The 17,703-nt window shown below is 38.7% G+C and overlaps 2 long non-coding RNA genes across 3 annotated transcripts; both read left to right on the top strand.

Moving 5' to 3' along the window:
* Window positions 1-692: 692 nt before the first annotated feature.
* Window positions 693-4,488, top strand: LOC140338661 (uncharacterized). The gene is made up of 3 exons (XR_011922295.1): window positions 693-809; window positions 1,916-2,127; window positions 4,368-4,488. It is a non-coding gene; the product is annotated as an uncharacterized lncRNA (long non-coding RNA).
* A 515-nt stretch (window positions 4,489-5,003) lies between these two features.
* On the top strand, window positions 5,004-16,790 carry LOC140338119 (uncharacterized). 2 transcript variants are annotated; one of them, XR_011922186.1, is made up of 6 exons: window positions 5,004-6,199; window positions 6,966-7,045; window positions 9,512-9,535; window positions 10,862-10,957; window positions 14,515-15,519; window positions 16,147-16,790. It is a non-coding gene; the product is annotated as an uncharacterized lncRNA (long non-coding RNA). The 2 variants fall into 2 exon arrangements; XR_011922185.1 differs by having other exon boundaries at window positions 14,515-16,790.
* The last annotated feature ends 913 nt before the right edge of the window (window positions 16,791-17,703 follow it).

Genomic DNA, 17,703 nt, shown 5'->3' on the forward strand with positions numbered 1-17,703 from the left:
ACTCAAACATAAAACTACAATGTGGACATTAAGATTTGCACAGCGAGGGATCGTGCTGTTTTATGCTGCAACAGTAAGTAATATCTTTACCTTGCATTTTATTATTACAACTAAACTTTTACAGTAATTAAACCCCAATGAGATTGTTGGTAACATATTTGAATAGTGCAAACATTTCTCTTTATTGAAACTGTACAATATGAAGAATTAGGGATAATATTAATTTCAAAGTATGACATTGCTGGAGGGGTGGTCAGTTGATAAATATTTTGTTCTATCAAGCAGATGGATGGTGTTTTATTTTCCAAAGCATTGTGTACCAGAAGCATTTGCAATTTTTTAAAATCTGTTTTTACCATTTTTTTTTTTTTTTGCGGCTAATCCCATAAAGGGTAACTATCATTAAAAAAAGAAAACACTTACCTCTATAGGTGGAAAGCTGTTAATCCCTCCGTAATTCTAGTCCAGTGGGTCCTGCCTTCCTCCTCCGTTTCAGTACAGGCTGGAGACCAGGTGCCGCCATGTTTTTCCTCTTCTGGGTTCTTTTTCCTACCTCACCCAATTTTGCACGGCACAGGTGTGAGATCTGGTGATGCACTTCCAGAAAAAAATATAACAGTTTTAATAACTAGTTTTTATATAGCACCAACATATTTCACAGCACTGTACAAACTCTATTGTCATGTCACTAGCACTCGCTCAAAGGGGCGAATGTGGGACGAAACCGAAGTACCCAGAGGAAACCCATGCAACTTCCATGGAGAAAGCATCCTGGCCAAGATTTGAACCTGGGACCCAGCACTGCAACGGTGAGAGTGCTAATTTCTGAGCCACCTTGCCACCCAGGCTCTTTGGGCATGTGCTGGATGCCGTCTTCCCAATTAGTTTTTAATGCTGCAGTGCTAAACGTTTTTTAAAAAATATAGAAAAACACTTTTATTGCTTTATAAAAAAGGGAAGCCAATCTGTTTTGTGGTGATAGGTCCATTTTGAAATCTCCCAGACACTTTCTGTATTCATGCTTTAACTGCACCTTATTGCTACAAACCGGCTTGAAAGTGACGTAAGTGGGCAATGCCTGGGTTGGCACAGTGGTGTATGTGGTGGGGTGACAATAAGTCAATGTTGTCACAGCATAACAGGTGAATGGATATGGTCCTTTATGGCAGAATTACAAATTATAGTTTTAATAAAAGCTGAAAATTTTAAATTGAAAACTTTTTTTAAATCACGTTTACATGTTAAGGTGGTCATGGAAGCATGACCAGAATAAAAACTTGATATTCCCTTAATATTGATCATTGAGCCGGTAACTGCCATCAACCCGCTGAGCAGAGCTGACATTTAGGCACTAGCAAGCTTTAACAATCACCATCCAATATAGAAAATATAAATTGGGAGGAATGCTCCCAATGAATGGTGGCTCCTTTGTTCTTTGTAAAAATGAGGAGGAGATGGTGTTCCAATATGGATGGCATTAGTATGTAGACCACCCAACTCGATGTCCACAACATTTGAATTGGATTAAGGTCGGGACTTTGACTCGGCTATTCCAGAGCTTCTTCTATAGTATTTTGTGGACTATTCCTGATTACTAATAACAAGATTTGACATATGCCACATCCCTAATAGTACCATACAGATTATTCCTTTTTAGTAAGGTGGGTCAATCACCCTGGGACTTTCACAGCATTTTTTGTGCAACATTCAACATTTATAATAATTTATTCAACAAAATTCCATTACAAATTATTTACATAAAACCAACTATAGTGTGTTGTTACAGATAGGCTTGCAAAATCGACGCGTTTCTCAGAACTGGGTCCGCTTCTTCAGGAATAGATCAAGCCTATAATTATAGATATAATTCGTATAGCATCTTTCATCAATTAACGTATTTCTACACATTTACCAGGTTTTTGTATGACTTACTTCTATCTCAAGAGCTCCATTCCAGAGCATTCGGTTTGTTCTTCTAGTTGAACAAATAAGGAAGTAAAAAAATAAATTCTTCAACGAGGAAATATATTTTGTTCATTTGCCACAAAGACATCACTCAAACATAAGCCTACCATGGGGATAATAAAATTTACACAGCGAGGGATCGTGCTGTTTTATGCTGCAACAGTAAGTAACAATTACCTTGCATTTTATTATTGCAACCAAACTTTTACAGTAATTAAACATCAATGAGATTGTTGGTAACATATTTTAATAGGGCAAGCATTTCAAACTGTACAATATGAAGAATTTTTGCCTTTTTAATTACTTTTTATTTACGACTTTAGCCTTAAAAGCTTCAATTGCCCCTTTTAGCAGAAAGGCATTTTTGAAACACTAATTTTGGTTTCTATTTTATTTTTTGAACAATTGGCCTCATTCAAATGAAGATGAATGAATGCAAAATGTATCTTCGCTCCAATGGCTTTGATTTATTAAAGCTCTTCAAGACTGTAGAAGATGAGAGAAGCTGGGGGATCCAGCAAACCTAAAAAATATTTCCTAAAATTGTTTGCAAATGCCTTAAATCCTGGACCAGATTCATTTCAGGTTTGCTGGATCACCCAGGTTCTCTGCAGTCTTGGAGAGCTTTATTAAATCAGGTCCAATGACTGCAAGCTATCCATGCTCTGAAGCATCAAAGCGACCCCATAATTTATCATTTCTACCACATTGCATAGGGTTGTTTTAAAGAAGTGCACCAAACATCTGCAGCTACTGTGACCAACTTTCTTTAGTGATTTTTCAATCTACAGAACATTGGGTCTGATTTATTAATGCTTTTTAAGACTGGGGAAGATACTTCAGTGAAATGGGTGATCCAGCAAACCTGGAATGGATTTCTTAAAAGGTATTTGCTATTTGTTAGAAAGTTTGGTATGTGATCAGTTTGTAAGGGATAGGATTCATGACTACTTGGTAGTGTTGCCGAGCCTAAACGTCTAAAGATAAGGAGAGGATGAAGAGAAAAGTGTCTCTATAAGGCAGTATTTTTATAAAAATGATTAAAATTTCTATTTATGTTCAATAAAATAAAATAAATGTCTTACCATATATACATATAAGGTTTTAGTACTCTGACATTATGAATTTACATTCCATCGGGTTGGTTATAATGTACACCAAACCCCAGTGAAGTGAGGGTCAATATCCGTGATTTTCCTGTTAAGGGTCTCTACCGACGCATTTCAAAATTTCAACTTTCAAAATATGGAGGTCATAATTATTTAAAAAAATTAAAATTTAACATCAGGGTTGCTGTTTTAAAAGTAAGTGTGTTTGGAAGCCAAAAATTAAACATACAAATTATGGACCCCCGGGGCCACTTACATAGCAAGGAGGTGCAAACCCCAAATTTATACGTACCTGTCATATAACTAAAAATGTCATACTACACTACCCTGTCCCCTTCCCTAATTTGAACCCCATTTTCTCTGGAACAGGAAGATGTGCAAAACCAAAAATGTAGGTGTAAGTGGGGGACACCTGTGGCTAACACCCCTTAAAATTTCATCATTATTCATTCATTCGCCCATCAAAAAAATCTACCCTGTTACACATTGCTGGAGGCTTCTAGCACCTAAACCACAATTTCTCTGGAACGGGGGGCGCAGGTGAACAAAATTAGAGGTGCAAGTGGGGGTTACCTGTGGCTATTTCCCACTAAAATTGCTAAAGCATCATGTAAACATAAAGAACTCTGCCCATGAAAAAACTGGAGGCTTCTAGGGGCATAGATCAGTGTTTAATTTATTTTAAAGTGAGCCTACACCGGCACACTGCACTTCTGTTTGTTGTAAAAGGTAAAATTAAAAAAAGATTAAAACTTTATAACCTGTGTTATGTTTTGCCGTTCCAGACTATTTTTCTTTAGTGGAAGAGGGGGCAAAATGGCTCTTCTGATAGTAAAGGTTGCCAAGCCCTGATCTAGTCCTATTTTTACCTTTTCTGCAAAAAATTGAGGTTGATAATGCCAAATACCCCCTGAATTTTGCATCACCAGTTTCCTCTTACCACATGGTGCAATCTGTAGATGCGACGCGCTTTGTATCCAACTAAAGGGTTACCTTAGGACCCTGCAGTGTAATTATTGGGGTTCTTGGAGGTTAATTTTAAAATCAGCTCCTGGAGTCACTTTGCTATGACAGCCACCCCTAGAAAATGTAGCAGTTATTTAAAATCTATCCCTTTTAGGGTCTGCAAAGAGCTTTGGCTTCCAAGGTCAGAAACCCTTGTGTAAGGATGGTGGTGGCATCTCCTGTATTAGTTGGAGAGTTGGTGTTAATTCCTTCTTTTTGCAGTGAATGAGACACCTGAATATATCATGATTGGAGCAAGGTCAAAATAATGTATTTTTTTTATTGCAGATCACATTTATGTCTGGTTTTTCATCAAGCTTCCCTCGAGGCATTGGTAAATTGGTAGCTCAGTGCAGCAAAAATGAATATAGCCGGTCCAATATTTGCTGCCAGAAGTGCCCAGCAGGTAATGCTTTTTTCTCACAATGCTTTATTAAAGCCCTCCAAGGCATCAAACCTGCAATGGATTTGGTCCAGGAATCAAAACGTTTGCTAGCAAAAAGCAAATGACTTTGAAGAAATCCAGGTTTGATGGATCACCCAGCTTCACTGATGAAGCTGTATCCTCTCCAGCCTTAGAGAGCTTTAATACATATGGCCCAATATGTATCTGATTTATACCTAGAAAAATATTTAACTTGAAACCCTAGCTAGGCTAAGGACATTAAACTACAAGTTTGTGTTCAATGAACCCATCATCCTCCCTCATCCGTACAATCGGTATTATCATGTTTCATTCTAACCCCTCACAACAGCTGCAGCTTGCTGATGATTTGACATCCAATCCGTCTTTGTAACCTCCAGAGTATGAACTAGAAATCTTGAACAATGTTTTAAACTTTTCAGATATATTTTACATAGTACAAAGCAACACCAATAGAGAATTATGGAGATTTGGAGAGAAATATATATATAAAATATTCATGCTACAGTTATATTACAGGTTTCTATTTTTTATGCACCCTTGTATTACCAGATTTATTTATTTTTTTCATTTAAAGTTTATAATTAAATTTATTAAATATCAGTGAGTTATGAATGCAATTTCCATGCAAAACAATATACCACTTTTGGTGTAAAAATACTGACATAATTAGACTGCCAGGGGGGTTAAAGAGTAATAATGCTTGTTTCTTTCAGAACCAGTCCACATTGTGGCCTTTCAATGTCCCAATCCAAAGACCAATACTTTTAAAAGTCTGCATGAATCAGCTCCAGTCCAGTGACCCCATGGCCAGCAATATAAGAAGCATTCTTCCCATTAACCACCATTGCAATGTACTGTGAGCTGTGCATATAGTCATTATATAAGGAGTTCCCTGAAGATATGAAATTTATTTTAATGGTTCCCCCATTTAAAAGGTTGAGAAATGACATTTGTTCTCCATATTCTCCTGGCTCAGGTGGCACAATATTATTTTATATGGGTGAGACCGGTTCTGTTATCAGGGATTTTGCACCCAGAGGAACCTTTTCATAGAATTTCATATTTCATGCACCCAGTCACGGCTCAGCCCCTTTCTTCATTTCCCCTCCAGCTCACCCTCCCAGCCATGAAATCTATACTATACTATATATAGGTATATATAGGTGTGTATCGGTGTACTATAAGTCTATATAGGTGTACTATAGGTGTATATAGGTGTATAAAGGTGTACTACAGGTGTATATAGGTGTACTATAGGTATATATAGGTGTATATCGGTGTACTACAGGTGTATATAGGTGTACTATAGGTATATATAGGTGTATATCGGTGTACTACAGGTGTATATAGGTGTTCTATAGGTATATATAGGTGTATATAGGTGTACTATAGGTGAACTGTCCTAGGGTGACAACGCTACTCCTGCATAGTAAACACTCATACCAGGAACTGCCAAGAAGCCAAGCACCGTTACTGACACCCAGCAGCTAATCCTGGTCTTGTCTGTGTAATCTTGTAATCTTATTGCTAATATTAATATTTGATCTATTGTTGCTGTGTTCTCTTTTACAGATGAAATAATAATAGAAGAATGCGGTCTGACAAGGAACACTCATTGTGAATGCAAACCCGGAACTTATTTATGTAAAGCCAAGAACTGCACTTCAATAGGAACATGTTCAACCTGTTTAAGGTGATATTTGAGACAATGAGGAACTAAACAGAAAATGTGCATATGACCTAATTGTGGTTGGGATAGGACAACACAGATTTTATTTGAACAAAAGTCTGTAGATACCTGGGCAGTTTGGTGACGTGACAGTGGCTAGCCATTGATTTGTTGGATTCCTGACCAGGATATTATATATAAATATATATATTTATTTAGCTAAAGTTCAGCTTAACACTTTTTGCCTGATATCATTGGTATTTTCCAATATTTAAAATTTGGGCTACTAGTCCTACCTACATCTTAGCACCATGTGTGCCTCCATGGCCAAGGTGCTTCTGTTTATCCAAGGCGCTATGCATGGGTTCTCGGCACTCTCTCCACTCTCTCGGCTCCACTGGTCCTTATTGGTTCGGTTACCACAGTGCGACCCTGCTACCTTCAATTTATCATATATTGTATAGTTTTCACTTGAACATTCATGTGGCAAAAAAAACATGGACTTGTACAGTAAAGAATTTACATTCACTAGTCCCAAAGTGATTCTATACTGTGCATTGGCTAAAGAAACCAATAGAGGGCCCCTGTGCTGACCTGACATGGGGCACTTATGGGGCCCCCATTGGCTGAGCAGTGGCACATTTTGCATCTCTATTGATTACATATGTAAGCATATCTGTGTGCCCAGAAGTATGAACCGGAATGATAGTCCTATTGTAAAGGACCAGACACCTATCAAAATGTGTAAATCTGTGCAAACTCACTAATCTTCACTTCTCCTATACCATAGTTGCCCAAAGGGACAAGTGATCAAGCACCCATGTAATACCACCAGCAATACCGTATGTGAGGCTCCTATAGTCAATAAATGTAAGTCACAATCATTTCATATCTCTTGGAAACCAAGAGTACCATGTTTCCCCGATGATAAGGCATCCCCATCAAATACGCCACCCCCCGATTTTTGCTCAAACAATTAAAATAAAGCACCCCCCGCAAATAAGACATCCTCCGATACCTGATACTGTGTTCCTCTGTGTGACTCCTCAATGCTGGCTGCAGTGCAGAGTGAAACTGAAAGTAACTTCAAAGGACAAGCAAGCTGCTGATCCCGGCCCTAACAGAGTCTGTTACCCGGCCCTAGAAGCCAAAAAAAAGTGAGTCAGTGATCAGAAGGGGACAATCAATGGCACATACGGTAGTGATCAGAAGGGGACAATGAATGGCACAGAGTGATCAGAAGGGGACAATCAATGGCACAGAGTGATCAGAAAGGGGACAATCAATGGCACATGAGTGATCAGAAGGGGACAATCAATGGCACATGAGTGATCAGAAGGAGACAATCAATGGCACATGAGTGATTTTCAACAATAAATGTGTACTGTAGTCTTCTTCATGGAAAAATAAGACATCCCCCTGAAAATAAGACCTAGGGCATATTTTGGCATTTCAAAAAATAGACAGTGCCTTATCATAGGGGAAACAGAGTAACCTAGCAGGTTTCTCCAATGGGCCTGGGTTGTCAATGGAAGACCCACATGGAAAGTAGCAATGAAAAATGTTATATACTGTTTTATATATTTTTATATATAGGATTGACATCAGGGGTTCCCCTACACCATTGATGCAGAGCACCCTGCTCTCCTGATTTGGCCTGCATTCTTCTTTCCTTGTGTCCATTGCATAGGGAGGCTGAATTTTGTAGTTCACCTGAAGTAGCTGACAGCATTGTTTGAGATGCACAGTGCACAAAAAGTTACAAGGGCTGCAAGAATACTTAGTCTGAAAAAGTAGCACAAATTCAGCCACCATATCTATGGTTTGGTAAGCTGCAATATTTTTGGGTTGCAATATGCTTTAAAACAGAGGATGGCAAACTCTGGCCTTTAGATCAGATACGGCCCAGCTGGTATTTCGTTCCGTCCTAACACCCCCCTGGCCGATCCGGCCCAATGCCAGCCGGCAACCCGTGGCTCCGGTTTGGCCAGGGGGCGTAAGGAACTACCAGAGCCGCTAGAGCTCCAGTGCTGGTGCGGTAAAAAGGGAAAGTATTGTTTCAAGGGGCGTTCCCTGTGGTGGGCGGAGCCATTAGGGTGGGTCCTGCCTAGTGTGCTTCGGCCCACCCCATAAATGGCCTAGTGGCCATAAAACTTTGCCGACCCCTGCTTTAAAAGAAGACAATTTAATGACAAATAAGCATAACTACAGATTATATTAATAAATCTATGTGGATAAGTAGTGCCGTGCTTCAGCTGCACCTTTTGGTGAAAGGTCCATAAAATCAACCACAAAGTAGCAAAGTGGGTTGAACATCTTTGGTATGATTAGGAATAGTCATAGGGGCCCAGGTCATTGGGGGCCAGGTCTTCTCCAGGACCAAGTAACAATCTCCTAAATGCTATTTTAGCTAAATGAGCACAACATTCCCACAGATCCACTCCAATGGGTCTATCAACAAAACAGTGAATATGACATTCACCAAAAAAATCTTCCAGTAGAGAATCTGCCAGGTTCATTTGTTTGCAATGGCAGTGCCTAATTCTCCACCAGAGAATGTTTCAATGAATTCTAGAATCACTGATTTAAAAAATACTTTTGGGGGAAGCCTTCCCCAAAAAAGAAGAAAAATTGACAGGGTCAAAAAGAATCGGGATTGATGAGAAACTCCACTTTTTTATCATTATATTAATACTAATATTATTATTATTATTATTATTAATAATAATAATATTAAACAGGATTTATATAACGCGAACATATTACGCAGCGCTGTACATTAAATTGGGTTGCAAATGACAGACAGTGATGAGGAGGAGAGGACCCTGCCCCGAAGAGCTTACAATCTAGGAGGTGGGGGAAGTACCACACAATAGGAGGGTAAATATTTTATTGCCCATGGTTGTATAATCAGAATTCCATCAAACTCAGATAGGTTTAGGTTAATATATGTGAGCAGCTAGGGGTTCCAGAGACACTGACACAACAAATCCCTAATTGACCTGTCAGCCCCCTGGTGTAGTTTTTGTAGTTCCTGGGTGCACAGCAGACAACACATTTCCTGCAGCTGCAGCCATAGTGGAAATCTTTACTAAATCTAAACTGTTTGGTCAAAAGCGGCATGTTATACCTGGGAATCACTGCAGCTACATGTATAAAAGGCTTCCCAACCACTGCTATTTAATTCAATGCAAAAGGTTGGGACAGTAGTGGATCCCATGGCAGACTCAGCCTGGGTTTATATTGGCCTTAGTTAATCTTCTTTGCCTATAAGTAATCTGATGTTTCATAAATGTTGTTTTATTAATATTTCTTTGTTTTTTGTTTGATACCTAGCAAACCGGGACTGGCAGACAAAAGGTAAGACTGACTGATGTACTTATTTCTATCACATTGCCTTTGTATAGGGTATACCCTTATAAAAGCTAAAGGTATTCCAATTCATCCAAATTCAAGTGTATGGCACGGTTGGAGCTGTTCTGGTATAATGACATTTCCATAAATCTGACAGCGAGTTAACCAAAAGGAACATTGCATGTAAATCTCAGCAGTACAGTCATATTGGATCTCTCCTTCGGAGAAGTCTATTTGGCTGTCTTGATATTTCTCTGCCATCAATACTAAAACATATTCAGTACATTGCCGCATTACATACACGTTACCCCAGGTTTTATCCCTTGTTAAAGGAATAAGGACATAAAAATAGCAGTTGATCTAACAAAAATGTAGTACGTTCTTTTGTTTGGGCTGACAACATGGTGATTTGCTGCAGAGGAATCAGAGAAAGTGTTGTCAGCCCTGCCTGTGGGACTTCAGATCTCCTTCTGCCTTTTCTTGGTCCCTTCCCCAAGCAATGCAATTCTTCTCCAGCAAACTATTGCCATCCTCTTGCTATCCAGGAGCCTGCACATGCATTGGACAATAAGAAATGGCTACTAGGAGATGTCGTTTTGAGGCCATGCCTATATCCATAGGAACCTTCCAGTAGTTGCCCCTTTATATAAACCCAACGTGCCTGATATATGGCTGTAGAGGATACACTTTTATTTTTGAAACTGGGTGATCCAGCAAACCTGGAATGGATCTGATCCAGAATCGAAAACATTTGCTAATAAATAGGAAGTGACTTTTAAGAAATCCTTTTCAGGTTTTCTATATCACCCAGGTTCACTGATGAAAGTGTATCCTCTCCAGTCTTGGAGAGCTTTAATAAATCAGGGCCCAATGACTCATAGGAATGCCCAAAACATTCATTATAATCTGAGATCTTTGAACATGGAGGAATCCTTGTAATAACTTTCAGGTTTTTAGGGAACCCCTTCGATAATTACTATATCCACAGCTAACAGCATGGGGGTCAGTGGAACTAATGCCTGGTCATTAGGAGGAATGTCTCCCTTACAGATTATTGGTGTCACTTATACTGACCTGAGAGTTGAATCTGCTCAAGGAACCTCTGGAGGAACTTTAGGGTTCCTCAGGATTCTGCTTGAGAACCATTTGCCCTACAGACTGGAATAATCCACCTACTAATTCAACCATCAACACAAATGTCTAAATTTCTTGTTGGCCAAGCTAGTCTTGGCCTGAGTCCACTTATACTATTCCCAAATATGACAATATTTTATAATGATGTGAGCTTTGCTTTTGTAGCTTTTTGCAATTTACAATCTATTCTTTTTACAGCACTGATCATTGGTCCACCCATCTGTGCTGCCATAATTTTCATCTGTATGGTTTTGTTTGGAATTCGTATTTATTTAAAGAAAACAAAAAGTGCTGGTAAGATAAATTTCCCTCTCTGTAAACCAAAATTCATGTTTGTTCTTTTTAATAAAGAGAGTTTGTGTGTGGTGATAAAGCTACAAGTTATTTGCCCCCTCCCCATTGCTTGTACATGTGCGCTCATTCTACCCCACCAGTCCATTGGCTCTACAGTAATAAGTATCATTTGTTGTACATCCAGGTATGGGGGAGCACGGGACTATCTACCCTTCTATTCTTCCTCTTTCTGCTGGGCCCAGCTTTGTTACATAGGCGGAAAAGAATGTCCTTTGTAGGTGGGAGCAGTGGGGGTCAACTTGGTGGATAAAGAGACCTCAACTGTGGCCTCGGAAAATTCTAAGGGAGAGGCGCACAATATTTGGAACTACAGAGTGCCACTGCTGACACAATGGGTCGGATTTATTAAAGCTCTTCAATGCTGGAGAGGATACCCTTTCCTTCTAGATTGTAAACTCTTCGGGGCAGGGTCTTCTCCTCCTCCTGTGTCTGTATCTGTCTATCATTTCGCAACCCCTATTTAATGTACAGCGCTGAGTAATATGTTGGCCCTATATATATCCAGTTTATTAATATTAATCAGTGAAGCTGGGTGATCCAGCAAACCTGGAATTGATTTCTTCAAAGTCATTTACTATTTGCTAGCAAATGTTTTGAATCCTGGACCAGATCCATTGCAGGTTTGCTGGATCACCCAGCTTCACAGATGAAAGTGTATCCTCTCCAGCCCTGGAGAGCTTTCATAAATCAGACAATGCTGGAAATGGTAAGAGAATGGTAACATGTATCTGGTGCACTTAGGGATTTGCTACAAGACAATGTAAAACTGAGGATAACTTACATGAGAACTCTAGAGATCATCTTATAGGAAAGAGAGGAGGTATTATAGACATTATAGGGGTAGAATAGAATGAAGATAGAAGAATGATACCTTTACCACACATGTTACCCTGAACAGATATCTGTACTATATGTGACCTTATCTGAAATAACTTTCAGCTTCCTAATATTATAGACCTTATCAACCAGCCGCACCAGATTCCAGCTCCACATAGAAATGTTGTAATGCCGCCCTCTAGTGATCATTCCACACTAAGCCATGGCTTAGGTGGCCTTGTGGGAAATCCAGCCCTGATACCCCAGGGGACCAATGGCAGAAAAGGGCTACACTACCCTAAACTATGCATGGTAGCATTTTGGATATAAAGGCAGGCACCAACTTACCAACTTAAAAAAAAACTTTAATTAAAACATTAATTAGGCAACTCAATGAGGCATTCATTTCAAAATCATTTGTTTTTTTTTTTTCTTATCTAAATTTCAAAAAGGACGAACTGGATAAGGCAACATTTCTCTAGATACTGCCACCAATACAAAGCTAACTTTGATTATAGCTTGGAAATGTTATTAATAATTTATTGGTTATATAATAGAGAAAATAAACAATTGACAATGAAATTCTGAATTTTAGTGCAGGTTCTGTCTGAATATCAGCTTCTCTGACAGTATTATAGTTTTCCTTGTGCAATGCAACACGCTCAGGCCTTAAATACTTGTTCTACAGGGTCATAATGAAGGTCTCACAGATGGAATCATCTTGATAAATTTAGAGAGGGAATCCAAATGGCAGCAACTTAACATGGTACAAAAGAAGGCAAGATTCTTTATAAAGGTCAACCATTCAACCATTTAAGGATTAGGGTGGCACCTTGCTCTAATGCCTTTGTTTACAACATTTTAAATAGGCGCACAAAAGGGCTGTATTATCATTTAGGCCATCGGGTGTTTCAACTTGCTATTTTGCTATCTAACCCCTGAAGAAGCAGTCTCATCTGCGAAACGAGTCGGAAAACAAATTTTGATAGCCTATGTTGTTGTGATGATATGGTAATCACAATATATCCATATGCATATGCTTTAAAAAAAGATATGCTTGTATGTTTTAAAAATGTTTTGTTTAAAATAAAACTATATATGCCAGGAATTCCCTACTTTTCCTTCTATCTATCCCAAGTAACCCCTGCTATAATCAGTGGGCAAGACGGTATTTGCATTGGGAAGAATGACCCCTATACATTAGTGGTTGGAAAGCCACTTTTACAGACAGCAAAAAAGTTGTTGGCCCCAGAATTATGATCTTATGGGTGATCAATCAGACACAGCTTAAAGGAACCCCTGGGAACATCTGGAGGAACCCTGGGTAAGAATGCTGCTTTGGATCAACCCAATATTGAATGAATGAATTAAAAATAGAAAGGGTGATAGACATAAAGGATCAAAGGACAACTACAAAGCTCAGTAGGGTTCCAATAATAACCAATGAAAAGGGTAATTAACGTCCTTTTTGTGTGGCTTTGTAAATAATCAGCAATACTTCATGGAAGCTGGCAACGAGCAGGAAGCCTTCATCAGTAGGCAAAGGCTTATCACAGCAGGACAGGTGGGACAATGGCCTTGTTAATGTCTTCAGATTATTCTAAATGATAACTTCAATGTACAAAGTGATCGGATTCTTTTCTTTCTTTTTACAATGGACAATTTTCAACTTTATTTTTTGGTTTCTGAATGATGTGGAAGTAAGAAGAATGTTTCTATATCAGTCTTACGTCTCCTTATTTCAGATGATTTTATTTTTTCTATATTAAGCTATGCAAATAATATCTAAATATTTACATATGTCTCTTATACCTTTCCCTCTACTTATCTCCATTCTTTTACTCATTTGAATCTTCCCATTACCTCACTTCCTTCCTTTTCTTACTTCCCTTCTCCTTCCCTCGTTTCTTCTTCCTTCCCTCACTTCCTATATTTCCATCTCTTATTTCCTTTCTTCCTTGCTCACTTCCTCCCTTTCCTCTTCCTTTTTTCTTATCCCTATTTTTTTTTCTTCCCTCCTTTCTTCTTCCCCCACTTCCCTCACCTTCCTTCTTCTTTCTTTACCCTTCCTTTCTTCCTTCCTCTTTCCTTTGCTTCCATTCTTTTTTTTTCTCTTTATTTTCTTCCTTTCTTATTTCCCCACTTCGTTTTTTTCTTCTTCCATGGCTTCCTTCCCTTCTGCTTCCTTTACTTCCCTACCTCCTTTCTTCGTCTCTTCCTTTCTTCCTTTTTTCTTCCCTTATTTCCTTTTCCTCTTCTCTCGCTTCCTTCTTTTCTTCTTCTCTGACTTCCCCCCTTTAACATTTTCCAAACTCTTACACATTTCAGATATTTGCCTTTACTCTTCACACAACATCTTTGGTCATACTATGACTAGGGAGTGTATTTATCTGACATTCATTCAAATCTCTAAGACTGATTATCCATCAGCAAATGTTTGTTGAATGTTAAATTCACTACTTTAATCTATCTATCTATCTATCTATCTATCTATCTATCTATCTATCCATTTACTAATAATATTATTATTATTGATATTATTATTATATTATTATTAATAAACAGTATTTATATAGCACCAACATATTCTGCAGCACTCTATCTATCTGTCAAAATAATCTTTGTATGAAACGGAACTTCTCCTATTTAGATGTTATAGTTGGATTTGTTTTCTTTTCCAGGCATTTTGTGGGCATTTGATTCTGACAGTAATACTTTTCCTGTCCCAGGGTGACAACACTCACTTGTGAAACTTATGAAAATGCTGTGGTGTCACCCCAAGTTGCATGACCTACAACCCTCTCTTTGGTATTCTCTGATATATAAACATTTTTAAGATTTCAGTTCAGTGCTCAGAACGTTATAGGCGATTATCGGACGGGAATCATCTGATGTGTGTACGTAGCCTTAGCCTGAGAAGTCCGGCACATACTGCAGACAAAACAGACTTGTAGAAGTGATGTGGCTTATGTGTCCATAGCTGGTGGCCCTCTTACAAGAATCATTCACAGCCAGGGAAGCCAAAACCCCTGTGGCCAGATACCTGCTTTGTTCCAGCTGGGGGCAGGTCTTCTCCCAGCAGTCCTGTTCTTAAATTAGAGGCCCTGTAGCAAGAGAGGAGCAGAAGCCACTGAAGCCTCATTGCTAGCTATTGCCATTTTGTTCCTGCAAGGGACCATATGTCATCTTAGTGCCTAAAAAGCAAATGGTCTTCAACAAGGGGCTCCAGGTCCCAGTAATCGTGTTTTTTCTAGAATTTCACCACTGCAAGAACATGGCTGGTCTGAGCACTAGAGAGTTCCAGTAGGTGCATCCATGGAATTAAGGAACCCTTGGTGGTGAGAACCAGGCAGAGGCACTCAGGAGCCTAAACCTACTTGGTGTTTAGATAAGGGGCATCTAAATCCAAAGTTGTGCACCTGTACCAGGTGGGATCAGCAGCTTTGCACCTGAACCAGGTGAGATCAGCAGCTGTGCACCTTCACCATTGCCCATATACATCACAAAAGAAATCCTGCAGCCAACCAGTTGCTGTCTTGAGTATAGTTTTAATATCATTCATGCTGTCGTCCTGTGTTTGTTTGCACATTTAGAAAGCCAGCACACTATGGAAAAGCTGTCCATGTTCGGTCATAGAAAAATGACCTCTGCTTCCTCTCGCCGAACTGACCAACCTCTTCCTGCAGGTAAGTCTCTGCAAGCCGCATGCCTACACTACATTGCCTAAGCCTTCTCGAAGCCATAATACATTCAGTCACTCTATAGCCAAAACAATGACAGAAGCTAAGCTAGGGAGACCTCCTGTCAATATGTTCAGCCAATCAGATATGGAAGTAGCCAAGGACAGCTGTTGTCCAGCCAATAGTCTGGGAGGACCTGTCAATGACAGTTATTGGTTTAGAATTCAGATTGCTCAATCTGAGGTTGCAATAGCTGCAATCACAGCAATGCAACCAACCCTGACGATCACCATGTCATCCAAAACTAAATAAAATGTTTTTGTTGGCGATTGTAAAGCTAGAAGGTGGTAAGATCTGAGAACAAATGAACTCTCCATAAGCTTTTTCTGCATCTGTTCTAAAAACAAATATAGATGGAATCGTCTACCCAACAGAGATAGAAATATCTTATTCAGCTACACGCAGGGTGCAGGTGGCCTTTCCTATGGGATGTTATGATCCTATAATAAAAAAGGTAAAATAAAGTTTTATATATGATCTTAACAGGCTTATAAAACACAATATTCATGTTTAAAAATCATTTTCATTTCTTTGGATTAGACGACTAACATTTTTTTATATTTTCTTCCACAGAACAACGACTGCTTAATTGTCCTGCTTAATTATCATGAAAAAATCTTGAAGAATTTTTTGAGCTTTAAAGAAACTTAGTGCCAGATATTATTCAATCCAAGTAATTTTTTCAACCGTTACATTTCATTTTGGGATGGGGGTTTAATGTCGATGGTGTATGAATTAGGAAGAAAGGATGGCAGAAAAGAAAGGGAAGTCTTCTCAGCAAGTTATAGTAAAAAAAAAATAAGTAAAAAATAATAATCTTTTTATTTAGGTTTTACCTAAACCTGGAATGGATTTCTTAAAAATCATTGGTTGGAAAATGTGTTTAAACCTCGACCAGATCTATTTCAGGTTTGCTGGATCACCCAACTTTCTTGGAAAGCTTTAATAAATCTGGCACATTGTCGCGGATTTTCAAATAAAAGAGGCATTACCTCCAGCACTGCAATATCTATCCTGTCAATTTGCAAGCAAAAGTGCCAGGCAATGGGGGCAGCACAGGATCGCTCAATCCTATGGAAGGTCTGAACTTGTCTTTACAGAAAACCAATGCTTGCAGCAAGTTTTCAAAGAAACACACACAACATTTTTTTCATCATTAAATGTCTGTATATCATATTTAATTAATTTATTATAAATAAAAATTTTATTTATGAATACGTTCGATTCAATCGGTAAATGACCTACAAATATTCACTGTCCACTATGTGGCGATATGATTTATTTTTGTTCTTTGCAATTAAATGTCATTAAAACAAAGAAATACAATTATAAAGTATCATTAAAAAAAGTTTGCTTTGTTTCAAACTTAAAGTTTCACCATTAATGCAGGATTCAGATTTTATGTGAAAAGTTTAGTTTAAAGTGAACCTGTGCAGAGCAAAGCAGCATTCCTATAAGGGGCTTTCCTATAATGCAAAAATTGCAAGTGCTCGATGTCACACAAGAAGACACATCACCTAATCTCACACCTGCGCGGTGAAAGTTTGGTTTATGCAGGAAGAATCTGGAAGAAAGAAGATGGTGACGGTGAAGGTGGTTAGCTAAGCCTAAAATTTGCTCAAAGTTATTGGAGATTAGGCCAAAACAGCCTTTGTTAATCTTTTTAGCATGGGTGAACCCTTGAAAAAACTTTCAGGTCTCAGGGAACCCCCTGACAACATCTATGATATGCCCAATTCATGGTACTCTAGCCTGGTGGCACTTGCATTGATAGCCAGTGGGAATAATATCACCCTTACAGATAGCCAAAAACATCATTGGTATCACTTAAACCAACCAGAGAGGCACAAACTACTCATTGCGGAAAGAACCCCGAGCAACCTCTGGAAGAACCCTGATACAGAAACCCTGAACTATAAACTATGACATAGATTACACTGGGGAAAAATTTTGAACATTTTTTTTTACTTCAATTTTTAAGCTTAAAATAGATATGCTGATTCTGAAAGTGCAGTTAGTTTTCTTCTATCACGTCAGGTTTTTTCTCTACCGCTAATATCAATGCGATTATTGTCACATGGATTTGTATAGGCTATTCATTTACATGTAAAACAATGTGGTCAGAGGTTG

Source organism: Pyxicephalus adspersus, chromosome 9, assembly GCF_032062135.1.
Source record: "Pyxicephalus adspersus chromosome 9, UCB_Pads_2.0, whole genome shotgun sequence".
Lineage (NCBI taxonomy): Eukaryota > Metazoa > Chordata > Amphibia > Anura > Pyxicephalidae > Pyxicephalus > Pyxicephalus adspersus.